At 44.2% G+C, this 27,952-nt stretch overlaps 1 long non-coding RNA gene across 1 annotated transcript; it reads right to left on the minus strand.

Moving 5' to 3' along the window:
• Positions 1-98: 98 nt before the first annotated feature.
• On the minus strand, positions 99-27,939 carry LOC142065420 (uncharacterized). The gene is made up of 3 exons (XR_012663414.1): positions 27,754-27,939; positions 26,272-26,371; positions 99-1,501 (listed from the first exon to the last, which is right to left on the minus strand). It is a non-coding gene; the product is annotated as an uncharacterized LOC142065420 (long non-coding RNA).
• Positions 27,940-27,952: the final 13 nt, after the last annotated feature.

Raw genomic sequence — 27,952 nt, forward strand, 5'->3', positions numbered from 1 at the left:
TTTTTGGCCCACCTGATTAGTTACACAACTACATATCACAGACGGGATGTAACCACCAGTTTAAAAACCATTTTGAAAAGTGACTCGAAGCAGCCAAAGAAGCTTTATCAGTATCACGCTGATTTATTTAGCACATACAGTGATTTACTACAGCATTTGGTTTATGCTTGAAGAATTTTTTTTTTTCATATTTTTTGGTCTCTTTTGAAAAGTTGACACATGTAACCACTATTGTTTTCTATTCTAATCTTTTCAAATTTTTAGGGTTTAAATCATCTCTAATAAATAAAAAATTTCAGTTGAAACAGGAGAAGGAAACTTTTTTTCTTTCCAACTACTCCTGACCATATGGCACGTTAACGGTGGGGCTTTTTGTTGTTTTCTGCTTCTGTTTGTTTTGTAATTAAGAAGCTACTCGAATGAGAGAAAAAAAAATATATATCTTGCCAATCTTGGATCCCTTATTACTTATAGAGCCAAACTTCTTTGAAGTTTCTGACAAATCCTATTAATTTTTTTCCCATTACACGCTAAGGATCCAATTCTTAGCTCAAGCTGGAAGTGCTGAAATGGCAGAAGTAGCCGGCCTTGTAACTCCCATGAGATTTCCAGTAAAGTTTTGGCAGCCTGGAAGGCTAAACTCTGGATATTTTGGCAAGGTATCTAAATTAATCTTTTCATACCTATGTCATTCATCAGTGTGGATGGACCAGCTATTAAGCTTTAACATTCAAGAAGGCATTGCCCAGAGCACTTTTTGTGTTGTAGCATTCCTTCGTTATTGCTGTGGTGCCGGCCCCGCCGTGTGCTGCAGAAAGGGCGAACGAAGAGATGCTCCTTTGCCTGGGAGAACTGACATTTTAACGGCATTCTTTATTATAGGTCCTCTTATTTCCACAAACCTTTCTGTAAGCGAGGCAAGTGGGGTCAGTCCTCGTTTAAAGATGGGAAATCGAAGCTCACAAGTGTAAATGATTTGTCAAAAACAATGGCAAAATCAAAATGAAAACGCAGGCTCTTGACGTCCCCTCTAGTGCCAAAACCACCAGAGCAACATTCTCTCCCCTTTGCAAGGAAAAAGCTGCTGGTTCACACCTCCTGGGGCAGATTTTCAAAGGCAGTGACTACTGGGATTTTAGAAAATAAGCAGTTGAGGGGGAGTTTGGTACCTAGGCATGGAGCAGCCACACGTTTTTCCAAACAAGTCCTCTTGCATCTTGAAAACCTGACCTTTCTCCTAGGCATAGTCTGTACTGTGAAGATTTTAGAGCCCTCTCAGAGATCCAGTTGTCATTTTTACCCTGTTGCTAAAATGTTTTTGGTGCCAGGCACGGATTCAGCAGTTTGCAGGGAAAGGCTGTTCCAAGCTCTTCAAGTGCAGTTCTAGTCATTTTTCCAATTGATAAATACACCACGGATGACTCCCATCGCTTCCATTTCCAAAGACATAAACAAGCTGCAGACCATTCTGGGTTTGAATCACAACCAGAGTAGCAAAGTCCTGAAATCCAACACATTATCTCATGTTAAATACTCTCCTGTTCTATATGATTAATATGCTTTCTACTTAATTGAAGTGTGACACACAAAGCAAAAAATGTTAATTGAATTTTATAGCTCATGAAAGTTGCCAGGTTCTTGGGAGATAATTTTGCTGAGGGGATAACTTATCTTTTTGAGCTTTATTTCTTTTTGGTTTTGGAAGCATTGAAGGAGCATTAGCTTGGAAAGACAACACATTTATTTATTGGCTTTGGTTTCTTGCAGCTAATGGCTATTTTATTTTTCAGAAAACATGCCTAGCTTGGCTTTTAACTACAGTTTGTGTAAAAATCTCATAAAAGAAAAAAAATCTGATCACCAAACCGCTGAACTTGAGCCTTATCTCAGATTTCATCTCAGTTTGAAATGAGGTCTGACTCCTGACCTGTGTGAGTTGAACATCCCATCACCTGCCAGGCTTCTCTTCTGAAATACAACTTCTATGTGTCCTAGTAACATACACTGCATCTAATGTTACAGTGGTCCCTTCTAGGAAAGACAGCTCTGAACTTGCACTTTGCTATACTTGACCAATTAAGACAGAAAAAGAGCTGAGTATAGCGACTGTGATAGTAGGGACCATTACAAACCCTTATGCATTGATTTTGGTCGTTTAGAAGGTTTCTTTTTTTTTAACACGCTAAGTATTGGTCATCATATACAAATGAAGACATTTGTAAGGTAATTGCTTCTTCTGCAAGTCCATGAAATATATTTAAAATTTAGTAGCACTAAAACTGTGATCCTCAGCAAGCACGTTATGCTGATGCAGAGACAGAAATTCTGCTCCAGAAATATGTGCGCTCTCCAGCATATTAAAGGCACTTTTTTGGCAAAACCTTTGCCAGTGACGCCTGGAAGGTCACATCTCAAAGGCCTCTGCCTAATGTTGTCTGTGTCACCAGCCTGAACCTCAGCTGTCAGAAAAAGCTTTCTAAGTATTTAGCAAAAAAGGGAATTTGATGCTTTGAAGACAGGCAACTCTACTTATTTCCTCCTTACCAGTGGGGGGGGTAGTCCATGCCCCAGCCTAGCCTATACTGTACATTGGCGAGAGAAGTCTGAATATATATAGATATATGTATGTCCTCTATAACAATATCAGTAATTGCTCACAAGCTCTTGAGAAACGGCACTTCTTGATTTGTGGTAGATTGGTTAAGTCTGGGTCCACCACCAAGGAAGCAAACCAAACATGGCACTGATAATAAAGTTCATCACTTCTCATCTAGTGAATACCTGTTTCCATGTGCAGGAAAAGACAGAAGTCCGAAAGAAACCCACATACTGTCTTATTGGCAGGTTTATTAGAGGAGCTATTAGCATTCTTATTAATGGATCTGCTAGATTTTCTTACTAGTGGAGTTCCCAGACCTGCAGCAACCCGAGGCCTGTTGTGCTTCTTGTCATGCTTTTAGCCTTAGTGTTCACCGGAGGCAAAGTCAAGGTCAATTTAATTAAATAAAGCCAGTAGTCAATTTGGAATAGATCTTCTAATACAGAATATGGGAGGAAAAAAGAGAAAATTAAAGAGAAAATTAAAAAGAAAATTAGATAGAAAGATAATAAAATATTTTCAGCTTTCTGTGAAATTTCTCCAGTTTCCCCACACTCCACCACATGCACAAGGTTCTGTTGTGGAGGTAAATCCTGGACCATTTTTCATAATGCACAAACCAACACCTGAAATTATGTTTGTCAGCTCAATAGAAGTCCTAGCACCGCTGCCACCTGAAAAAAGTGCATTAATGACCCATGAGGTCTCTGCTACAGAACCAAACACTTCTTGTGTTTGCTTCTTTAGTGATAAAGCAACCAGCTGGCAGATGACTGCATATCAAAGCACAGTGAAGTACAGTCTGTGGTTTTAAACTACATTATCCTCATCCCCATTATGAAGAAATATAGCTCCTTATAATCCCCATTACACTCCTGCATAATTGTGAACAATCTGCTGTAGTCTCTAGAGAGAAACCCTTGACTCTCAGACTGCTTCTAACTGGTATTTTAAAAGCATTGCATTAAAGCCCTCATATGTTCCTTGCCTTTTATGCAGTAATCACTCTAGTATGCTTAAACAAGAAATCCACTCATTTTCAACACAGAACATTTGTTTATCGATTTTTTGCTACACATTTGTTGATGTTACAAACTGTGTCTTCCACAGGAGAAAGAGGAACAAGCAAAGGAACAAGAACACATACAGTCTGAGTGGAGAATTGCTAATTCCGATTGGGAATGGGAATGGAGCAGGCAGAAAACAAAACCTTATGTAGAAGCATGACCTACAGTACAGACCAGTATATTTCCAAATAGTTAATCAGCAGAACTCTGCATATGATTTAATGAAAAGATTTGATAAGGAACCTCATGCTATTGAATACAAGTTTCAGAGCACTAATGCGGGGTCCTCATATGTGACCCTTATTTTTGAATTGATGAATAATGTTGACGATGTGCTCGATAACCTGCCTCCACTGAACAATGTACCATGCAAGTACAGAATGTACGATACTAATTAGCTGCTTTGCCCATCTACTTAAAATGTGTTGCACATGCCAGCAAATGTAAAGACACAATTAGGGCATATTTAGTTAAAAGGCAAAGGAAGATGAAGTACAACTATTATTAGCCAGAACAAAAATCTTCATGATCTTCACCCATATTGAGCTCTAATTAAGTTTGCAAAATGTGCAAATCAGCTTAGCTGATTATTTAAGGTTTGGAAAACGGTCCTAGGTTAGAAAGTACAACACTAAGAATTTTGATGACATGGGTGACTGTGGTTTTACGACTGCCGTTACTATTAGCTGTGTGTTGTCTGCACGCATACTATAAAAAACTCATAAGCCAAGTGTGAAAGTAATTAGCATTAGGAAGTTGTGTTAACAGGAATTAGAAATGTAGTCACAGGAGATCTTCATTACAGATGAACAGTATTAAATGTCAATTGTATCAGATGTTTTGCGTTGTTGTGTGTCTTTCTACTTAAATGTAGGAAGTAAATAAAATTCAGCTCATTGTCAGCTCAGTTTAATGACAAAAACAAGTTTGAGGGAAAAAAAGGAAGAAGCGTTTTCCCTTGTTGAGCATTTGCCATTCCATATCTAGAAATATTGCACTTTTTGGTGCTTGAGATTGTCTGGGATTATAAAATGCTTAAAGAGTTAGTGCCAGAGAAGATAAGAAGAAACTTTCTTCCAGGGAATTTGAAGCATTGGTCACTGTGGTAAATGTTTTATTTTCAGGTTAGAGGTAATTCCCCTCCATCTGAAACAGAAGGTCTTTTATAAGAGCGTTGCCCCTGACACAAAGTATTGCTTTGCAACAGCCTGACAACTTGTTTTCTTTCAGACTTACATAGGGAACTAATTAAAATAGAGTTGCTTCATTTCCATTGCAGAGGGTTTCATCTTATGTCTAAAGGCTGACTGAAACGTCATGTTACGATAATCATTGCTCCAGCTCCCAATTAGTCCAGTTGCTCCCAGGACCAGAATGTGCATCTGAAAATTTGTCCACCTGCACTCCTCGACTAAGGATGCCCTGTGTACACCTAGGAGGGCTGTCAGAGGGGAAGTGATACCCAAACATGGCACCAGTAGATTTGGGTGCAAGACCTTGCTGGGCTCCATCTGATGCTCCACACGGCAGTTTTGTGTAGCTCAATGTCTGTTTGGGGTCTGCCATCCCTGCGAGTGGCATCAGTGGCTGGGCTCCCATGAGGAAGAACCAGGTATGTTGATATGTAAATAAGTAAACTGAACACGTGGCGGTAAAACAGAGACTACCATTTACCCTGTCAGTAACAGTATTGCTGATTACCCTTAAAGCAAATTCATGCTTATGATAAAAATATTTCAATTTTTTTATTTAAATAAAGTTTAGCTTTATTAGTAGTTCACTTCTCTTCCCCCTTCTCCTCCTGAAGTTTAATTCCTACTTGTTTTCTACGTAGCAAAGTAGTTTCTTTCCCACACCCTTCTGAATCTGAGTAGGTTTCAGCAAAGCAAGACAGAGAGAAGCAATTGAGAGCTAATGACTAGTGCAGTCCGATATCAGACTCCAGATAGGCAGGGTTGATGCTTGTTGAATGTGTCTGCGAGTTCTAGAAAGCTAATTAAAGCTAAGCACATTCTTCTCATCTTACAGATACTCTGTGTCTGTGGGATATAAGATACCAAAAGAGACTTCTGTTTCCCTGATCCTTTAACTGTGTGTTAAAGCAATGACCCCTAAACGACGTTTCAGCTTTCTCAAGGCGTTGCTAGGTGCTAATTAGCCTCAGGGCCTTATAAAAAGGGGAGAAAGTGCAGCAAAGGTTTTCTATGGACATTGGTTTCTTGCCCACTTTTTAGAAATAAGCCCCACAGGAGTCTGTCGTTAGAGGTTGCTGTGACGTTTATTCCCGGGTTGTGGTTGTTGCAGGGATGGGCTCTGCACTTATTAACACAAGTATATATTGCTTTAGCAAACTGATTTTCCTCACTCTATAGCTGGGGCTGTCTATAACATCTCCAAAGTAGAGGGGAAGACAGAGCAATATTTATACGTCCCAGGTCTTTGTTAGCTCGGTTCAACTAAGGAAAGCTTCCATCCTGGACCAGGCTCTTTCTGATCACTGGTTTATTATATCCCTCTAAAACAACAATAAAGCAGAGCAAATAACCCAGTCTCAGGTGAAATGGCACAGAGCTGAATCAAGCCACAGGTCCTAATGTCCCAACCTCGATTAAATTCCCAAAGTCCTAACGGGTGGAGGAGTGTGAAATGTCCTCAGCTCCCTGATAGCCTCAACTCTATGTGCTCAAACACTCAGGCACTTTCTAATAAAGGGTTTTGGAAAACTGGATGCGGATTTGGCCTACCCAGATACCCACTTTTTAAATTTTTTTTTTTTTTTTTACTGTTCCATTTACTGTGAAGGAAGGAAGTGGTGAGAAAGTCGAGTTACGTGCCCAGCCACAGAGTCCCAGCAGTTTACAATATTCCCATACTCCCAAGGACAGTCATATTCTTGGCAGGCTGATGTTAGCGGCAGGCTCACCTAAAAGTGCTTATGGCTGCTGTCAAACCCTTCATAACATGGCAGAGCACATCTTGTTTGTGGATATCCTAGCCTTTTTTTATTCAATTTCCGACTGTTAAATTACCCCGTGCACTCTTGTAACTATGTAATCACCGTCAATTCCTTCATTGTTTGGGGTGATTGAATCCAAAAGTTTGGGGCTTTTTTGGGTCATGTGTGCCAGACCTCAAAGTGACCTTAACAATCCCTTGTTTCTCTTCCTTTTTCATGTACTTACTTTCCAGGATCAATCTCTTTCCAAAAATAATATTAATTTTGGCCCCATACCCTACTCCATTTCACTCTGGTATATGTCTGGAGCAGTAAGGATAAGAACAAAGCTCTCTGTCTTTGAAACACTTCTCTTTCAACCAGAGTTGGGTCCTTTACTTTACATCCGCTGTATTTCTAAGGGGAAAGAGGGAGGGTTTTGCAGTAAGGGACTTTGTGCCCAGTGCTAGTGACTCGCGCAGCATCCGTCAGGACTATTTGCTGGACTTCTTCCCGTCCCGTTTTGATACTGTTCAAACATGAAGGGGAATTCATAACCTAGGGGCACTAATGCACGATCACGTTGTTCCAACTTACGCTTGCCCAATGCAGTCTGCATGAAAAAAAATCACTAAACAGGTAAAGTGCAGAATAATGCACAGATATTGGAGTATCCAGGGACAGAAATGGCAGGAGAGGCTGATCCGGGAATGCTGTGCTCTGTTTTGATGGCTGTAGCAAGAATCAGTAGCTGGAAGCTACTGATTATAAAATTATAACAAGAAATTAGATGAACATGTTTAACAGCAGAGTGACATAATCCTTGGAAAGAAATTACTGCAGGAGTCAGTGGACCCTTTTACCACTTCACAGCAAGGCTGGATGCCTTTCTAGAAGATATACCGGGCTAAAAGCCTGAATTTCAGTGGGCTGTGACCTGTGGGAAGGAGGCAAGACAGAGGCTATGTGACACATCACCTCTCATCTTAAACTTTCATGAATCAGTGAAAACCAGAATTATTCCTTCTGATTGCACAAACTTCAAGCCATGACAGAGTTTTATGGACCTGTGAAGACTGCAGGGTAGGTGTAATGCAATCATGATATTTGCTCCCAGTGAAAGGGCACGAGAACCCACTGAGCAACGTGTGCACTCAGGGAACCGGCTCTGTCGCTAGCCCTGCAAAGGAGAAGGTGCTGCTCTGTATTTCATTCAGCATCGCTGAGAAAGTTGTGCCTTCTTCCCTGCCCCCCGATGCAGTCAAATGGGAAAGGATGTGGGCTATAAACCCCTCTGGGTAAGTGGGGGAACTCCGGCAATCAGCCCCTTTGCCCCACCACCAAACCCTCAAAAGCTTGCAGAGCTCTGGACAAATCCCCGCTCCCCGGGGTGGACAGGTCACCGTCACAGCATCAGCAGCCCAGGATGGAGAAAGCTGCTGTCATTTGTCAACATCACCATTTTTGTTGATTTAATAACAGGAACTGATATGAGTGCTGAGATTCCAGCAGATAAATGCGGGATAGGGTGGGCAGCTTAGCAGGAGCAAAGGGATGCAGAGGCGTCTGTTCCATTTGCAAATTGCAGGGCAGGGCAGGAAGGGTGAAATGGAGAAGTGTTAATGCTCCATTAGCTTATCTGATGGGTGGAATTAGGACAGTTGGGTTTGAGGGTTGGGTTTTTTTTTCATGGTTCCTATTGACAAACATTGCTTTTCTTGCTCTTCCTCTCATGGGGAAGAGTTAATTGCCTTTCCTCCTTCCCTCCCTCTCCACCCAAGCACAGGACAGTGCAGACGGTCCAGCTGCTGATGCTTTGCAGGAGCCAGCGTGGGCACCTGCCCCAGTGCTTCCCAGGCTTCTCAAGCACATATCAGCTCAGCTTCACATCCTGAGTTTTGGGGAGAAATCGCACTTTCCCCATTTGCAGGCTCAGAGTGAGGGTAATTATCCCCATTACCTCAGCAGGCCTGACCTATTTTCACTGCCTGTGGTTCTCTGCTTTCTGGGAGCAATGACACTGGTGTACAGTAAAGAAAGGGCCCTATCTGAGCCAAGTACTATTTATTTAGAAGAAAGATTTTTATTTAGAAGAAAGACTTTTAAGAGAAAACAGATTTTAGGGGCAGTAAATCACTCTGTATCTCCCTACCTAGAGCTTACTTATCCCCTGATGTTAGATAGACGCATTTGAGGTTTTTTAGACCTTTTTAGAGACTTTTTGTGGACAGCCCTGGGCTGCTGACTACCCCTCCGATCCAAGGGGGACCGGTCCTGTGATGCCTTACACCCAACTGTGGCTCAGCAGCTGTTTCAGTTTGGCAGGGACCTTGAAATTAGGCCATACCCTTGTAATTGAGTCCTCAGCGTTTGTTGAGAGATCGTTTATTGTGTTGTCCTGCTCGTTCCCTTCCCATTCAGACAGGAAAGTCTTATACAATAACTTCACCTCGTGGAAAAGGTCATGTACAAAGTTCACAAAACACTGTCTCTGTATTCCTTTGTTTATTGCTCAGTATCCCTATGCCCATCCCATAAGCCACAAAACAGGGGAAGATATTTAAAAACAGTCTCCATTTTGGCACATTCCCCATAATTTGGCAGTATTTGGGTTGAGGCTTTTGGTTTACATTTATCCGAGTTTCAGAAAAATCAGGACAAAGCTCAGCTGGAGTTTCACAGTTTTGCTGAGTTTCACAGAGAACCCCCATGCAGAATTGCCGCAGGTTTTATAGGTCTCCATCCAGCCCATAAATCAGTTGAGGTCAACTTGAAACTCAGCCCAGGTATGCCATGACACCCCAGCAGCCCCGGGACTGATCCAGACAGCTGCACAGAGGCTTGCACAGACATCGCCTGTGCTCGGTTCCTGCTCTGCCATTGACTTTCTGCATGTCCCATCCCTTTTGCCTTAAATGGTCCATTGCCCCCAAACTTGCCTGCTTTCCCAGCATGCCATTACACAGCCCATGTGCGCTAACAGCACCATCCTCACGTCAGCGATGTCCCGTGGTAGCAACAGGCAGAGCTGTTATCGCTCACTACAAACTGTTCTTTCCTCTCTACGTGGTTGTTGTTTTTTTTTTGAGTGTCAGATGTGGAAAACCGAACAGGATGATCACTCAGCACGTACCTTGTCTCTGCTGCCTGCTGGAAAGTCACAGCAAAAATGAAAAATGAGAAAGGGAAGAATTTAGAAAACACTGAATTGCTCAAAAGGCAATGGGGCAAATTAAGCGCTGTGGTTTTGCTGGTCTCGATAGAGTTGTACCAAGAAACGACTACTCAGATGTTCCACTGATTTGTCAGCAGGCAATTGGCAAAAATCTTTTAGCACTTTTACTTAACAAGTGATCATTTTTTCTTCCCACAAAACTCCTGTGGGTATGACGAGGCATTCCCCAAAGAGCACTAATGATCTCATCCTAGCTGACCCTACAAAGAAACCTTTAGCCCAGGCATGAATGCTGATCAGAGAGTGCTCACTTATCATGGCACAATTGCTAGTTGATGCTCCATTTGGTCTTGCATCAGTTTATCCACAAGGGTTTCCATGGAAATTAATATACAGTGCATACCTGTTATATCATGCCCGATCTGCTGTTTTTCCACGGGCTGTACCACATGCCAGCCCCATAAATCCTTGAAAAGCCTTGGATCTATAGGGTAGTAATTACCCAGTGTCGGTGGAGCAAATCCAAAACATACTCTGGATCTGTGGAGCTGTAATTACGCTATAGACTGCATGGCTAAATGACTGCTGCCGGACGTTTTCCCAGTCACAAGGTGTAACGTAACCCTTGCAGCCACTGGATGTTTTCCTACATTAAAAGCCTTTGCAAGGATTTTAGGGGTTGAAAGTAATTCAGCTGCTGTAAACCTAGATTCAGATTATAGGCCAGATTTATTGGCAGCAGGACTCTCAATAGGCAACTTTCCCACCACAGGAGACCTCAGTACCTTTGGTGACAGGGTAAGGACCCGTCCCTAGGACACACCTGCGCATGGGGTCAGTCAGTGTCTGCGTGCCTGTGTCTGGGCCGTGTACTGGGAGATGCCGTTCTCCGTGACCTGAGCCTCTTTCTCCTGCTACGTGACCCTGTCTGTAAGACACGGGCTGGTCCGTGGATTAGGCACCCAGAAACCATGTGTCTGGTGTGAGGCTTCACGGGAGGGCGAGGGGAGTGGGGAGAGCCAGCAGCCCAGCTCCTGGTGAAGACAGTCCACAGCGGGGTTCTTTGCTCAGCTCCTTCCCTGTGCTCTGCTCAAAACAGCTTTCCGGTCCTTATATGCAGCAATATCTAACAGCCACCAGCATCACTCGAGGGGGATCCACCTTGAGGAGTGGTGTGAGAACCCAGAACTACATGCAACCTGTCTGAGTACACATGCACAGCATCGCTGGCAAAGCTGTGAGAGCCCTGTGGTAATTTTCTTTATTATAAATTCAGCCATGATCACAATTTTCCAAATTTGGAGGGGCCACAAAAGAAATAAAGGGGAAGATTTAGACGTTAAAGTGACCGGAAGAAAATAGATCAGTAGGGTACAGAGGTGTGAGAGAAAAAGAGTAACATTAAAGGGAAAATCCAGGGTTCAAGGGTAGGATACTGATGGCCCAGAAGGCAGATAAAAGGATGTAACCACATGTTCACACCCAGTGCATTACTTTAATTTTCACCTTGCCTCCATAAAACCTCTGTTTTCAGCCACCACCCATCAGAAATACGACCGAATTAGCTATATTGTGTTGAGGGCATGGTATTTTCAGGAGTAGAAAAACTTTCCTCTGAAATTAAGTCCTCCAAGAACTGTTTTGGAGAGCAAGTCAGATCACATTCAGAGGAAGACACATGATGTATTCATTGCCCACCCGTATCAGTTGGATCTGCAAGTCCTGCCATTATGCCAATTAATTATGTCTTCCAGTGTTTACCCACGTTTATGCCGCAGGGACTTGAAGGTTATGCAACGCATGCTTGGGGCAATATAATTTCATACCCTTCTGAAACCTCAGAAGGCATAGCAAGATCCCTGGAGCAGGCTGCTCCGTGAAGTACTTGTGAGAATAATGAAAATTCATTTGCTTTACCCGGTAGCTTTAGTTTTCATTCCAAGCATGATTTTATGAGGGACTCTGGAATTTCTCATAACTGTGGTACAATAATTTCTAAGAGTTGCTGAGGCATTTTACAAATGTTTACAGCTGGGGTGTGCGACAAAAAGGGATGGAAGGTAGATATAACTGAAATGAAGTTTGCTTAATGCCACTAATTCATCAAAGAATAATTGTGCTAGTTAAAAGTTTACCCATAAGAAGTGCCCGTAGCACAAATAGAGCAGTGAGCGGTGGCTGGTGACCCGACAGCTGTTAGCATATTGCAGTCGCTGTCAAGATCTTTCAAACAAACCTCAAGCAGGCAGATGGAATCACACGCATCTGGACATCATCATAAGACAATCTACCTGCACATCCAGTTACAGTGGATGGCGGCATTGCAGGCTGTATCACCAAGACAAGGTAAGGAGGTGAGAAACAACACCAGCAAGATTATTAACTTGCATAATATATCTGTTTTTTCCTATGATCACCTCCAGCAAGCTCTCCATGGTCTCACTCTCTTGCGCTCTCTTGATGTGGTGGGCTGAGAGACAACCCCAAGCTGCAAGTGGTCCACATGGTTTTGCATGTCACTTTGTGGAAGGTTGCCTCCAGAATATGCCTATGTGTGTGCATATATATATATACACACACACTTTTCTTTCAAAGAGCTATTATTTACCTTCATCTCTTCAGCTTCTGTGTGGTGAGCTGGAACAAACTTTACAGAAAACCCATTTCCATCCTTTAATTTTTAAGGACAAGTATTGTAGCTTCCAGAGGGACTTTCATGGCAAGCAAAGTTGTTTTCTCCTTGAGAGACTGATAAAGCGAAATGTATCTCTTGCAGCTGCCTTAGTCATTCTCCTGAAGGCACGCTCACCTCGCTCCCCCAGCAGCAGAAGAGACCCGGTGCTCTCCTCCTGGCACTGCTCACATCTGCACTTGAACTGAGCTCATCGGGTAGGAGACCGTACTGGGCTTCTGTTATAAAGGGGATCAATGCCTTAGCTGCACAGAGAAGGAACTGAATCACAATAGAGGTTACTGAAGAGAGGACTTTTGAAAACATTTTCTGTTTCTAATTTTGGTAAGGAAATAAGCAATTACTGTCTTAAAAAATTAAATGTCATGAAATTTCAAACTCCATTTGTTTCTGATAAATAACTTGCAACTTGTGACAGAGGTTGCTGGAAATCTCCCCTAATAGCAGTGCCATGTTGGCCAAGAAGTGTTTGATCTGTGCTCTAGCCTTTTCTTCATGTGGATTGGACTGGCCTGCAGTCAGATAAAAAAATCATCTGGTTAGTTTAGTTTAAAAAAAAAAAATAAATTGAGCCAGTCAGTCCCCACTTTACAGCCGCTATACCCAATCTATACAGAGAAGTAGTTAAAACTAGGCATAGGCCAGCCCTAAAACACCACTTGCCAACTTACTTGAACTTTATGGAGGAAGTCTGAAATCTTGATCTATGGGTCTTCAAGCTTTGGCTGAGGTCCAGCTCTACCTACTACCGAAGAAGGTTTGGTGGGATGGCATGTACTCTGTTGGATGTGCAGCCGTGAGGCTGACAAGCAGTGTTTACACGTGTTGGCATCTGAGTCACCTCCACACTTCAGTAGGTCATAATTTCTCATGTAAAACATGTTCAGTAGGTTGGGTTTAAATGGCCGTACAGATATCTGGGCAACAGCCCGTCTTTAGATTTTGTCTTAGGTTTATTTGGTTCTAATCCATTCTTACATGAACTTTCTGCCATGTAATGTGATCTGCACTTACAGTACTTGGTTGAGTTAGGGGAATACCCTGACCCCATTGAACAGGTGAACATCGAACACTCCAGCTCAGATTTTTAGTTAAAGAGCCTAATGATGCAACCAGTCCTTTTCAAAAGGACTTCTAGGTCTAAATCCCAGTTGTTTGAATGAACTCACTGGCTTCAAAGCCAAGCAGAAATTCCTCCAGCTTCACCTGAGCTGTGAGCTCAAAAGCTTGTAAATAGTTTCCTCCTTAGAAGTTGTAAGTCTCGTTAAATGAATTCTTCAGCGATTGCCCTGAAAGTCTGGAATAGTCTTTCATGCTATAGTGTTCAAGTTTGGAGAATGACATGAAATCTGCAAGGCTTGAAGAGAGGGCAAGGAGAGCCGAATGGGTCTTCCCTGACGTGCCACACTGCCATGGACTGGAATTTCCTTGGCCGTTAATCCTCATTGGGAAACGTGTTGCCTTTACATTGCCATGGTTGTATCAGCGACAGCAGAAGCAAAGGCAGCGTCACCAACCATGGTGGGACAGGACACCCAGACAAACACGGCAGCTTGGGCTTTAGCTTGCGGTTGTGATGGAGCACAGCTCATCTATCATTGCCACTACAGCCCGCCCGAGGCAGCGGGAATTAATTACAAAGCTTGAGAAGAAAAGTCAATAGCAGAACTGAAATATTCCCATCGGTTTCTCTTGAATTAGATCTCCCAGATAACGTCTCTTGATTGTAAAATATGATGCCAGGTGAGATAATATCGCTAATTAGAGGGACACTGCGCCCAGTCTTCTGCCAACTCTTGCGAAGCTCCATGAGGTCATGCATGAATAGGCTCCAAGGAAAAAGGCAAAGTGTCAATAAGGATGACTTTCTTCAATAGATTCACCTGTGATAGGCACATTCCACTGACTCAGTGCAGAATGAGTAGGTGCTGGAATTTTCACATCCATGTAAAAATAATGTAGTACAGAAAAATCCAGCAAATGCTTTTTTTTCCCCCACAGATTGTATTTAAAATTGGAGATAAGCAATAGGAAATCTGAGCAAGAAAACAAATACCCAGTATCTGTGGATATTTACTGTCATCCCAGGATGCTCTGCTCATGAGGTAATACTTCATATTTTGGTGGGAAAAAAAAAACACACACAAAATTACTTCCAGTCGGTTCTGAGGTAGGCCCTAAGTGACTAAAATCCCTGTCCTTTGAAACAAATCCAGATCATATTAGTTGTGCAGGCTGTGTTCTGATTCAGCATGGAATTTGTTTTTCCCATCATGTGAGAGAGAAAATGTCCAGTCCAAAAAGGGAGATGTCAGCCCGTACGCAAATTCGCTCATCAGAGAGAAATGATGCCGCAAACATGCAAAGCAGAGGAGCGGGCTTAGCAACATGGTAACTTTCTGTATTGCCTTGTGGACAAAACCGTCTTTGAAGGATTAATAACAAACTAAAAGCTCACTGGAAATATCTCCCTTGTTTGTTTTGGCTTCCAGAGCATCTCTAAGTGTAATTACTAGCAGTTGAGGAACGGAGAGGATGAAAAAAATCTTGTGGTTACTGCAGAGGGCGGTGGCTTAAGAGACCTAGGTTGATTTCTAACCTCTGTCACGGTCCAGTGTCACGCAGGAAAAAGAGACTTTAATTCATCTGCAGCTCAGCTCCTTTCCTACGGCAGGGATGAAGCTGCCCTTTGCCTGCCCAGCAGCACAGGCAGCTACTCCTTACACTAAGGTGCCTTACAGACCCAGCCCTTGGTGGCCTGCTGATGCTAATGTAATGCAGCCAGCGATAATAACGTAGCCTTTGAGGGTCCCCAGTGCTTATATATAAGCCTCTCTGAATAGCACCATACTGCTTCAGATGGGGAAAATCCACAGTTCCTGTGCGCAGATGCACAGCCTTTAAAACCAGTGGATATGAATGGATTTGTGCTTCTGCAGGAATGAATGTCTTTATTAAGATACACGTTTGCTGGGCAGTGTCAAAGCTTTCCTTCGAAACATACTGATTAAAGTTTAATTTTATTCCTGATTATAGGCAGCTTCGTTTGCAAACCAGCCCTCATCCAAGTTTGCACACATACTGCCTGGAAATGAACATTAGTCTCCAACTGCATAAGCAGCTTTGGATAAGAAATGATGGTTTCAGGGAGATTAGGAACATAAGAAAGATCTCCAGGCTATAAGAGGAAGTTAAGAGCAAGTGCCATCACGAGTTCAGGAAGAAATGCTGCCACCTGTGAGGGTCTTAGTTTTCCAAATCACTTGGAAGGGTTGGAAAAAGCTGCTGGGAAAAGGGTGGAGGAATTAAGGTGACGAATTTAGACATGGTGAGCATGAAGACAGCCCATATACATGTGCGTGTATATATGTGTGTGTGTATATATGTATATACACATAAGTTGTCAGCAGGAAGATGCCCAGCAAAGCCAGGATGCAAATATTTGCCCTGGTATCTAGTACCCTGTTCATGCAGATTGTATCTCCTCTGGGTGCTCTTCAAAGGTACATGCCTATTCTTCCAGATAAAGGTATTTAAATACAACATATTAGAGTTTGTTCTTAAAAACATATGTTCATCCCCCCCTCAGAGTGGGAGGAGGAGGACAGTGTGAATATCCGATGAATATTTCACCCTTGCTGTTGTGACAGCTTTGATTTGTGAAACAGCTTGGAATAAAATGCTGGTAATTTTTCACGGAGAAAATAGTGGCCATAGTTTTTGTGTGCCGCAGAGAGAACAGCAGAGAACTGAAATGCCTGGACACACCGTTATGCACGTGCCAAAATCCCGGATGGATATAACAGTTTGCGTTTTTAACCCAGAAAAGTAACATTACAATCATCCCTAATTAAGTAGATCCTTCTTGTTTATTGTTTTCAAATATCTGCAGCTCTGCTCATCAATTTTTCACATTATTCCTTGGGTGTTTTCTCACGTGCGGTCTCTCTTCTGGTTTGACGTAATGCTCTCCAGAGATTTCTTTCATAAATTTTTACTATTTCCTCAGAGAGAGGTGTTGTTTGTTTGGGTTTTTTTTTTGTAATTCCAAATGACAGTTGTTGCTGCGGTGTGGTGTAGCGAGAGGAGAAAGCCAGCCAGTGGAAACTCCTTTAACTGAATGACATGGAAAAACCCCTCTGGCTCCCTGTCAGCCAAAGAAGGTCGACTGCTGTCAGAGCTACAACTCTGTCAATGGATCCTAAATCCAGTATTTAATATTGATCTCCAGCTTCATAAACACCATATTGGCACTGGTGACATCAGCATGATGAAATACAACCAGGGCATATAAAGATGACTTCACACTGCCAGCTATGCCCACAGCTACCACTGGAACCAAACCGGAAAGGTCCTTTCGTAAGTTGAATTAGTTATTAATAATAATGTTTTGTTAGAGGAGCTCTGTAGGCCGGATGAGTGTTGCTTGCTATCCAGCTGTCTGGGGAGCCCAGGCATGATGCTGAGGTGAGACTGAGAGGAGCAAAGCTGGACTGCCTCCATAGTTGGGGCAGGGAGATATTTGAAATCAGTGTTTTGGGCATTTAAAGCAGATATGTGCTCACCTCAGCTCCCTGGCTGTGGAGAGGGGGCTTGCTGGGCCTGCCCTATACCACCCCGCGGCTCAGCCAATGGACCAAATATGATGTTCAGCTTCAGAGGCAATTTTTGGAGATTCATCTTTCTGTGATCTGTCATAGCCCAACACTAAGCACAGGGTCCCAAACAGCAGTTTGCACCCCGCTGTTGCACACACATGGACAGTCAGACGTAGACATGCCCAAGGTGCTGGGCACATCCCCTGCAGCGTAACGGGCCAGGGGTCTGCTGCCATTGCTGCCTCTGTCGGTGCTGAGCCTGGGGACGTCCTTTCTGAATTTAATTAAAATCTACAAGCAGCCCCATTAATCATACAAGGACCACTGGAACGCTTTGCAGAAGAGAGTGTTCTATGTGACTATGGTGGTATTTAGGGAAATGGTTATGAGCTGACAAAAATTCACATGGTAACTATTTTTTAATAAAATGAAGGGGGAAGGAAGAGAACGATTCAGATTTTCCCTTGAAAATTTTACAAAATTACTTTTCACATACCTCAATTATCTCCACCTTCATTTTATATATGAAAATCTGTGCCTACAGAATGAGTCAATAAAAGCCAATAAAATGAGAACAGTATGAGACAGATCTTTGGATTGTATAAATAAAGCATGGCTGAGGTGACATCATTGGGGCAACAGTGATTTATACCAGCTGAGGATCTGGCCCATAAACTGGGAATAACTCTTTCTGTGCTGTGATTTATGTTCTCCAGTTATTGACTGCTTAGGAATAAGCCCTCTGTTATAAACAATCTGGGAAGCGAAGAAGGCAATTGTGTCTTAATGAGCCCATGGTTCAAAGCAATGCCCTGTTACATTGACCCTTCTATAGATCAGAAAGGCTCCTTGATTTAATTACCTTACAGAACCCCAGACTAGACAGCTCCAAAACTCATTTATGCCCTGATCTTTTTTTTTTTTTTTTTTTGGTGCACTTTATAGTGATTTACAATTCAGCCAAGGGACTCTTCGGGCAACCGATGAGAATTGTTTAGAGGGGTTTGGAGTTTGTATGCAATTACATTTTTCCTTCAGAAAAAAAAAAAAAAAAAAGCCCATTTTGGGACTGTAAAGGTCTTGTCTCCTTTCCCAAGCCCAAAGAATAAGCAGTTCTGCCTTTTAAGTCTAAGGGACCAAGAACTTCAAGAAGAGAATAAGGGGATTTTAAATTAGAGGCAACACACCACACAAGTCTGAAACACTCCCATTTGAAAGTTCACAATTCAGTCTTGCACGCAGTTTTCAGCAGATCTTACAGGATTGTTCCACCAGAATTATCTCATCTTCAAGATCATTTTATTTCCTTTCAAATCTGTGGTATAAAACAGTGGAAATAGTATAGTGTTCCCTTCCATTCACAAATGAGTGTTCTCTTCTGTCTCAGGATGCCTCACAGTCTCTAATTAGATAAGGCTCAAAACACCCCAAAAATTAAACACCCAAATATTACATCATAATTTCTCCTGGAGCAATACTGCACTGCAACCAAACGTGCAGCAAACAGATTTGGCTCCTCTCTAATGCTTCCTTGGGGCCACAGACCATGGGATTTCATCTCGCCGCTGGCAGGGAGATTCTCAGGGTCACCACAGCCCCAAACCGAGTGTCACCTAACCCAGCGATGACTGCCATCAGCTGTGGGGTCACACAGCCCCCTGTGCCCAGAGGTGGCTCTTGGCCACTGAACCGGCATGGAAGTTGTCTTTGTGCTATCAAAAGCCTTGGTAAATATTCAGTAAACACCAGTCTTTATGTCAAGCCTTTGAAAAAAATCTCCTCCTTAAGCTTTTCCTTCATCTCTGTGGATTCAGACTTTTGTGTTACAGTTGCAAAAAGTCCCTGCATGATTTAAAAGCTGAAATCCCCTTGCATTTTCATAATTTACCATTGGTTTCCAGAGGCATTGACTGAAAGACACAATTACCACTCACCTTTCTTCAGAACTTCTGCGCGTCACCTACCCTGATTTGCGATCTGCTTTTGGCCTTTGCACTAATTCTTCCTCTCCTAATACCTGTCCCTTGGCATTTTCCATCTCTTTCCTTTCTCTGACCACAGAGTGCTGGAGTTTCAGTCTTTAGTGTCATGGTCTGACCTTGGCACAACCACCAGTGCTTGTCTCAGTCTCAAGGGGCTGAGAAGTAAGAGCCTGATACAGAAATAAGCCAGGTCCTTTTGCTCAGGACATGAGGCAGTACCTGTGCTCAGCAAAGCACAGTGCCAGGTGTCATATTTATATACTGTCATTAATTAGTTCCTGACATTAATTAGACTAATGTTCAAAATGTAGCAGAATTTTAAATAGAAAACGTCCCATATATTGGCTTATTTATATGCTGTGAAAATATTTTTTTGTTTAATCTCAAGTCCCTTAGCAGAAATTTATACTCCCTCTGGAATGAAGTCTCTTGGACAAAGTTATAGTATATATTAAGAGAGGAACTTTAACCCATGCTGTAAACCACATATTAATATTTAATAAGCCCCTGCCTTCTTTCAACACAAATAGAATATTATTGCTCTCAGGGCTGAAATATGTTTAAATGGAACAATGATTTATATTTTTCCAAAACAAACAGTCTTTAAGTGAAGTTCTTTTGAAATTATTTGAGAGAGATTTTTGTGAATTGGATGAGTGCCTAAAAATAATGTTGCAGACTGTAAGATCTGACAATAACAATAACTACACATAATTCAGCCTAAGCACCCTACCTTTCTTTGGGTGTCAGGACTCCCTTTCTCTCCTTGATGTCTAGGGCATTTTAATGTATTCTAGTTGAACATGTAAATCTACAATCACAAGGTCCTCTGCAAAATATAGTCTTGTGTTCTTAGGACTGGAAAAGGACATAGGGAACTTGTTTCTCCCTATTAAAATAATAATAAGTGTCTCTACTAATAGGAGAGAGGAAGAAAAAAAAAGAATAATGTGACAATTGTAATGATCCTACTCTGTCATAAAACAAATATGTTAATAGTGAAATACAATCATCAAACTGTAGAGCCGCTCTGACATCTGGACTGAATTACAGGCACTCGAAGGCGAGCCCATGCAGCGCTGTGCTGATGCTGCCGTGCCCCGGAGCTGCGGCAGGTGGATGCGCAGCCCCACACAGAGCAAGCTCACGCCGCTTTAATGCTCCTCCAACTTGGCAGCTGGTCCCCTCTTAAACTGGGGTTGCTGCTGAATCAGCCCTTAGCAAGATCTATAACCAACATGGATGCCCCAAGCAGTAAAACAGGTTTCCCCAGGGAGATTTTCAGCCTGCAGTTAAAAGAAGGGACTGACTTCTGGGTGCCCTTGCACATGCATTGCTCCACTGAATCATAGAATCATTAAAGTTGGAAAAGGCCTCTAGGATCAGCAAGTATAACCACCAACCCAACACCCCCAGGCCTCCTAAACCATGTCCTGAAGTACTGCATCTACACTTTTTTTGAACACCTCCAGGGATGCTGACTCCCCCACCTCTCCGGACAGCCTGTGCCTGACTGCTCTGTCAGTAAAGACATTTTTCCTATTATCCAACCTAAACCTCCCCTGATACAGCTTGAGGCCGTTCCCTCTCATCCCATCACTGGTGACTTGGGAGCAGAGACCAACCCCCCCCTCACTCCAGCCCCTCTCAGGCAGCTGCAGAGAGCAAGAAGGGCTCCCCTCAGCCCCCTCTTCTCCAGGCTAAACCCCCCCAGCCCCCTCAGCCGCCCCCCAGCACACTTGTGCTCCAGACCCTGCCCCAGCCCCGCTGCCCTTCTCTGGACACGCTCCAGCCCCTCAAGGCCCTTCTTGTCCCGAGGGGCCCAAACCTGAGCCCAGCATTCGAGGTGGGGCCTCCCCAGGGCCGAGCACAGGGGCCCCATCCCTGCCCTGCTCCTGCTGGCCACACCAGTGCTGACACAAGCCCGGGGGCTGGTGGCCTCCTTGGCCACCCAGGCACTGCTGGCTCATGCCCAGCCGGCTGTCAGCCAGCACCCCCAGGGCCTTCTCCGCCGGGCACTTCCCAGCCCCTCTGCCCCAGGCCTGGGTCGCTGCCTGGGGTTGGTGTGACCCAAGGGCAGGACCCGGCACTTGGCCTTGTTAAACCTCACACAGTTGGCCTCAGCCCAATGATGCAGCCTGGCCAGGTCCCTCTGCAGAGCCTTCCTACCCTCGAGCCGGTCAACATTCCTGTCCAATCTGATGTCATCTGCAAACTTACTGAGGGTGCCCTCAATCCCCTCATCCAGATCATTGATAAAGATATTTAAAAAGACTGGTCCCAAAACTGAGCCCTGGGGAACCCCGCTCATGACTGGCCACCAGCTGGATTCAGCTCCGTTCACCACAACTCTCCGGGCTCGGCCAGCCAGCCAGTTTTTACCCAGTGAAGAGCACACCCGTCCAAGCCATGAGCCGCCAGCTTCTCTGGGAGGATGCTGTGGACAGAGTCAAAGGCTTTGCTGAAGTCCAGGTAGGCGACATCCACAGCCTTTCCCTCATGCCCTAGGCAGGTCACCCTGCCATAGAAGGTCATCTGGTCATAGGAGGAGATCAGGCTGCTCAGGCAGGACCTGCCTTTCATGAAGCCATGCTGGCTGGGCCTGATCCCTGGTTGTCCCTCACATGTCTGGTGATCTCCCTCAAGATGAACCACTCCATAACCTTCCCTGGTACCAATGTCAGGCTGACTGGCCTGTAGTTCCCCAGATCTTCCAGCCCTTCTTGTAGATGGGCATCACACCAACAAGCCTCCAGTCATATGGGCTCCCCTGTTAACCAGGACTGCTGATAAATGATGGAGAGTGGCTTGGCGAGCTCCTCCACTAGCTCCCTCAGTGCTCTCGGGTAGTTCCCATCCAGCCCCATAGACTTGTGAGCGTCCAGGTGGAGCAGCACGTCATAAACTGCTTCCTCCTGGGTTATGGGGGGGTTATTCTGTGATCTGATACTGCCTTCCAGCTCAGGGGCTAAATACCCTGGGGATAATTGGTCTGACTATTAAAGACTGAGGCAAAGAAGGCATTAAGTACCTCAGCCTTTTCCTCACCCTCAGTGGCAATGTTCCCCCGCACATTCAATAAAGGATGGAGATTCTCTTTGACTCTCTTTTTGTTGTTAATGTATTTGTAAAAACATCTTTTGTTGCCCCTTAAACAGTGGCCAGGTTGAGTTCTAGCCAGGCTTTTGCCTTTCTAATTTTCTCTCTGCGTTACCTAATGAGATCCCTGTACGCTTGTTGAGTTAACTGGCCCTTCTTCCAAAAGTGGTAAACTCTCCTTTTTTTCCTAAGTGTCAGCAGAAGCTCGCTGTTCAGCCCGGCTGGTCATCTGCCCCGCCAGTTTGTCTTGCGGCACTTGGGGACAGCCTGCTACTGCCCCTGCAAGGCTTCCTTCTTGAAGGATGCCCAGCCTTCCTGGACTCCTTTGCCCTTCAGGACTGTGTCCCAAGTGACTCTCCCAACCAATGCCCTGAACAGGCCAAAGTCTGCCCTCCAGAAGTCCATGGTAGTGGTTCTGCTGACCCCGCTCCTTATTTTGCCAAGAATTGAGAACACCATCATATCACGGTTGCTAAGCCCAAGACAGCCTCTGACTGCCACGTCTCCCACCAGTCCTCCTCCATTTGTGAACAGGGGGTCAAGCGAGGCACCTCCCCTGGTGGGCCCACTTAACCAGCTGTGTGAGGAAGTTATTGTCCACACTCTCCAGGAACCTCCTAGACTCTTTACTATCATCTGCTGTGTTTTATTTCCAGCAGACATCTAGTAAGTTGAAGTCCCCCATGAGAACAAGGGCTAGCAATTGTGAGCCTTCTGCCAGCCCCTTGCAGAATGCTTCATGTACCTCTTCATCCTGGTTGGGTGGTCTGTAACAGACCCCAGCAGGATAGCTGCCTGGATGACATTCAATCTATGCAGCTACACTGCCTCACCGAGCTGAGGGTCTGGCACCTGGTGAACCATTAGCAACACAGCCCCCAGATGATTAAATACAAAAGGAAAATAGCTCTGTGTGGAAAGAAAAATGACACCAATAACAATGTAATGAAGCCCTCCTGTGTATCAAATGGCTGAAATGGCTGCAAGCAAATCCTGTGCGTTATCTGGCAAAATATGATTAGAATTATGCCTGTAAGCTCCTTAAGGGTACAGACATAGCGCATATGGAAGTTACATATACTTCAGGGTTTCCCATCTCTCTGCAGCCAGATTTGCAGCTTTCTTTAGGGGTTACTGGAATGGGGTATCCTGGGGTTTGCACCTCTCCGGCTGGGTGCTGCAGTGCTGCCCTGCCGCACCTCACCAGGCAGGCAGGGTGAGTGTCCCACCGCTTCCCACCTGACGCTAAGGCTGGGTGCCACACCGACACGACTGTAAAGGCCAATCTGCTCTGCTCTTTTATACTACAAATGGGATGAGAGGAACAAAAATTGTGGTGACGTACGCTATTGACAATGCGTCTGGGCTTTTGACTAATTGTAAATCAACATGGCACAGTGGTGTTTCAGAAAGTGAGATTGGTTTCGGTGTTATTTCAGTAATCTGGTGCTTTTTTAAACATTTACCAAGCCCTACTGCATAAAGCTAGAGACAGCAAGGGGAGAAAGCACCTCTTGCAGGACATCCCTTCCCCTCAATTTTTTGCTTGATATTTTTAAGTGCTCTCCTTAGCCCAGTTTTCAGTGCTCCCGAGTGATGGGGACTCCTATCCAGGCAGCAGCTGAGCAGCCCTGTTTATTTATAAGAATCAACCAGAGCCACACAAAAGGTTATGGCTACAGGCCAAATGTCTTTGACATCATAGCCTGTCATTAATGGCATAAATCCTCTGTGATTTCATTTCCCAGTCAGCTAACCAGCATCTATCACAGATTATTTTAAAGGAAAAAATGTCTAAACATTTACCTTCAAACCCCAAACAGATCATATCATTCTATTTTGCCTTCCCAATATTAAATATATTCTCTTGCATATGGCATTTTTATTACAGGTTGCGACCAGTCACAGAGCTTGTTTCAGAAAGAGATATGTACAAAGAGAGGGTTTCTTATTGTTCCCTAAGGGGAAAAACAAAAACGGCATTTCATTTAACAAAACCTTTCCTAACCACAATACTTTGCTGTTTTTAATGTATTTTTGTTCCCCTGCTTGTGCACCAGATCTCTATCGGGTCATTCATTTTGAGGGGGAGAAAAAAAATAAAAAGGTTGCTCTCTGTGCTACAGCTTCTTAAATCTGAGAACGTTTAACGTGGACAGGCCAGAACAGTTTTACTTCAGACCATGCCTGTCCCTTCTTTTCCATAAAACGATGTGGTTATGTGTAAAATATTAGCAAGTGACTCAGAGCATGAAAGGAGCGAGTATTGCCTGAGTATTTTAATTTAAAACACCTTGGTATTTTAAGTCATACTGACCTCGGTGTATTTGCTGGTGGACAATACATTGCTTGATAATAAGCCTCGATACTTCATCAGTCATTGCTGGTTACATTAGATTGGGCCTAAAACGCACAAGAAACGTTTTCCAAACCAGGGCTGGTGCTAAGCCTGCAGGGGTAAACTGGGAATTCTTCTTCGCTTGTATGCAAAAGCAGATAGTCAGAGAGACAGTTTTGATCTCACTTTTTTGCAGGTAAATCTGAAATCGCTGAAATGAGTCCAGATTACACCATCTGAGAGCAAAAGAACCTGATGGGGTTGCCGCCAGAAGAAAACGCCCCTAATGTAATGTACAGCACCCACTTATCAGCCCTCGTCTCCAAAGTGCCCTGTAAGGAGAAGTTAATTATATGCAATTACAGATGAATTCTGAGATCTGAATGAACTCAAAGGAAGAAAACTTAGGATCAGATCAAGGCCGTTTCACATCTGCTGCACAAAGGGCAGAATTACACAGGCAATTTGGTACGTGGCGGTAGCAGTTAGGCTGAGGCAGTGCGCGTGAGCCTCCTGATGCCAGTGCAAACTCCTGGACGCTGTATTTTTTCAGTCCCTGATGCCTGTATGTCCCAGGGGAAGGGAGCATCGCAAGGAGCACCGTGCAGTGAGCAGCATGCTGAGGGGCAGGGCAGAGCAGCCAGGAGGGCGCACCAGCCTGAGAAGGTACACCTGGCGTTTCCCAATGCAAAAAATAATACATAAGGGCGCACGAGCAAGACTGGCTGAGCAAACGCAGTCTCCCCACCCTCTCTGGCCACCCTGCAGTGTTCAGAAGAAAAAGGACAGAACTGGAGTTGGACGCCTCAGCATGAACCCAAAGTTCCCATTTGAGCCATCATTCTTGCCTTCATCCCACATTAACCCTGTACCCAAAAGCCCTCACCACCACCGAATAATAACAAAAGGACCTCACGCATACCTTAGCAAATATAAATTAGATGTTTCCTTTTTCTGAGCTGCCTGGGATCTCAGGAGGCACCCACAAGCAAACGCTACCCAGACGTGCAGACAGCACAGATGTGTCAGAGCACTCATGTGAGAGCCAAAGTTAAAATATGCCTGCAAAGCACCAGTAGCTCCATTCTTATGACTAACGCATCCCAAAGGTGCCATAACATGCACTAATGCAATGAATTCTGGGGCGCTGGAAGGAGTACAGTGAGAGGAGGAGCTGGAGGGGAGAGTTTCTTAGGAAAGCCAGCAAGTTATTTTTCCACAATTTGTCATGCTACTTTTACACTGCACGTTAGCCTTTTCCTCCAACTGCAGAGATGAAAAGTCACACAACTCCAGCATGAATTAAGTCAGCCAAGAAAAAGAAACGCAGCTTTGTCTGCTCCCCAGGGCATATATTATGCCTATTTGTTAATATTTTTTGATAGGGGGAGGAGACAAACTTCAAGGAAGGAATGTGGTCATCTCCCGTCTGAAACAAAATCTACCGTATTGGAACAGGCTGAACGTGTTGCGTTAGGAAGACGCGTTAAGGGCAGTAATATATTTGGGGGGTAATGCTTACATTTTTCGGCGTGAATAATACAATGCGGTGCTGCCCTTGTGAAGAGCAGTCACGCGGTGCACCTTACAGTACCGGTGGAGAGAATAACCAGCACAGCTGCACCCTGGCAGAAGAACAAGGTGTGTGCCTGAGCAGAGCAGGAGGTCAGCAGCGAAAGGCAGATCCCAACCGCCTTTGCAGAAGCTCCCAGGCTTTACGCGCTCCTGTGGATGATGAGCCGGGTGTCAGCAAAATTCCATGAGCCTTTAGAGTAGGTAAAGTTACCTGTAAACATGCTGGGAAGCTTCCTCCTGAACAGCCGTCAGCGACAACCGTCATCTGAAGCAATTTTTCCAGGGACATAGAAACATCCGTGGAAGGAAACCTGCAAGATTTGAGGTGTGTGGCATGAGGCTTAGAAGCAAAACATAATTAATTATATCTCAAATACATGCAGATAATTTACACAGGTGACAAAATCTCCAAGTCTGAAAACCCAGAATATGAAAGACTGCAACTGTTTAATCATTTACTGTAATAGCAGTATTGTCATTAAAAAGGCCCCACGATGCGATTCTTGCAGCAGATGAAAAGGAGGGACAATACATGCAAATGCTACTCACATTTTCTTTTCCTGCTCTCCCAGCGGTTTAATTTATATCTGATGAGACTACAGTTTTAAGAAGGAGAATGGCACATTAGTCTCGCTGGTAATACCGCTCAGGATGAAAGCACTCTCATTATTTGCACTGAAAGATCCAGATTTGCTTAAACAAGAACTGTCACAACATGCTGAGGTCCAGGGATTCCTGGGGGAGCTAGTCTGACATATTTGAAGCTGATTTGCATTAATTTATGAATATTACATAGTCTGTTTGTCCAATGGTTCTAAAGATGTTTAGTCAATGCATACCTTGAGTTAATTCAGTAGAAAAACTGTCAGATAATATGCCAAGGGACAGGCACAGCAATTCTGGCAACCCCTCCTCATTAAACACTGAGCATAAAGAACTGCAGAAGGATTTAATCGCAGGAGTTAATGAGCTATAAATATTGAAAATTCCAAGAAGCTCCATCTACATTAAAATATTGCAACTATAAAGGTAAATAACAAATCCGCAAGGGTGCTTGAGATCAAAGCCTGGTGAAGAGCATCACTGGGATGAGAGAGAAAAGAAGGGGGAAAGGATGAGAGAAGGGCAGAAATAAACTCCTGAGCCTGCTGGGAGATAGCTTTGGAAAACTTGAGATAATGACTCTAACACAGCTCCAGTACTGGCTCTAATTAGGATAAGTCAGGGCTTCCCTAATTGCTTTTAATCCCCTTGGCTTCTGTGAAAACAGGGTGACCATGCACAAGGCGCGCAGCCTTGCGCCGGAGCGTGCAGCACGTGGAGGAGAGCACCGTGTCGGAGATGCGCAGCCATCTCACCCCGCTGGTCCTCTCAGAGGCACTTTTCCGTAAGGGATCAGGTTTGCAGGCTGGCCAGGTAAAGAGGGGAGGAGGGAGGCCGAGGACACCAGGTTCTGCAAGAGCGCTTGCCTCTATCAGCACAGCCTTTGCAAAGCAAGATGCAGCTGGCATTATCCCTCCCTCAATTGAGTTAATTCCTTTCCTTTTCCAGGTGTTGCTGTTACAATCACCCAAACCCCTGCAGATAGGTGTCCTTCGGGTGGAGCTACTGAGCTTGCTCTAAAGAGCAGGTGGAGTATTTTTGCACTCTGTTTGCTTTGAAATGCAGTGTGTGCGTTTGAGCTGCTCCATACCTTTAGTCACTTTATTTTCCTTTAAAGCCTCTTTTTTTTCTTCTTCAATTAGCTGCTGGGCTTCTTATTAGAGGGTAGACATCTCTTGCCAAACTCTAGCAGAAGGGAGACTAGAATTCCCTTTGCTCCCATCTGTAGATCACAGAGGTATCCCGAGTCAACTGCAGGCAACCAAAGCTCTCTTGCCTAAGGTGTAAAC

This window comes from Phalacrocorax aristotelis, chromosome 16 (assembly GCF_949628215.1).
Source record: "Phalacrocorax aristotelis chromosome 16, bGulAri2.1, whole genome shotgun sequence".
NCBI lineage: Eukaryota > Metazoa > Chordata > Aves > Suliformes > Phalacrocoracidae > Phalacrocorax > Phalacrocorax aristotelis.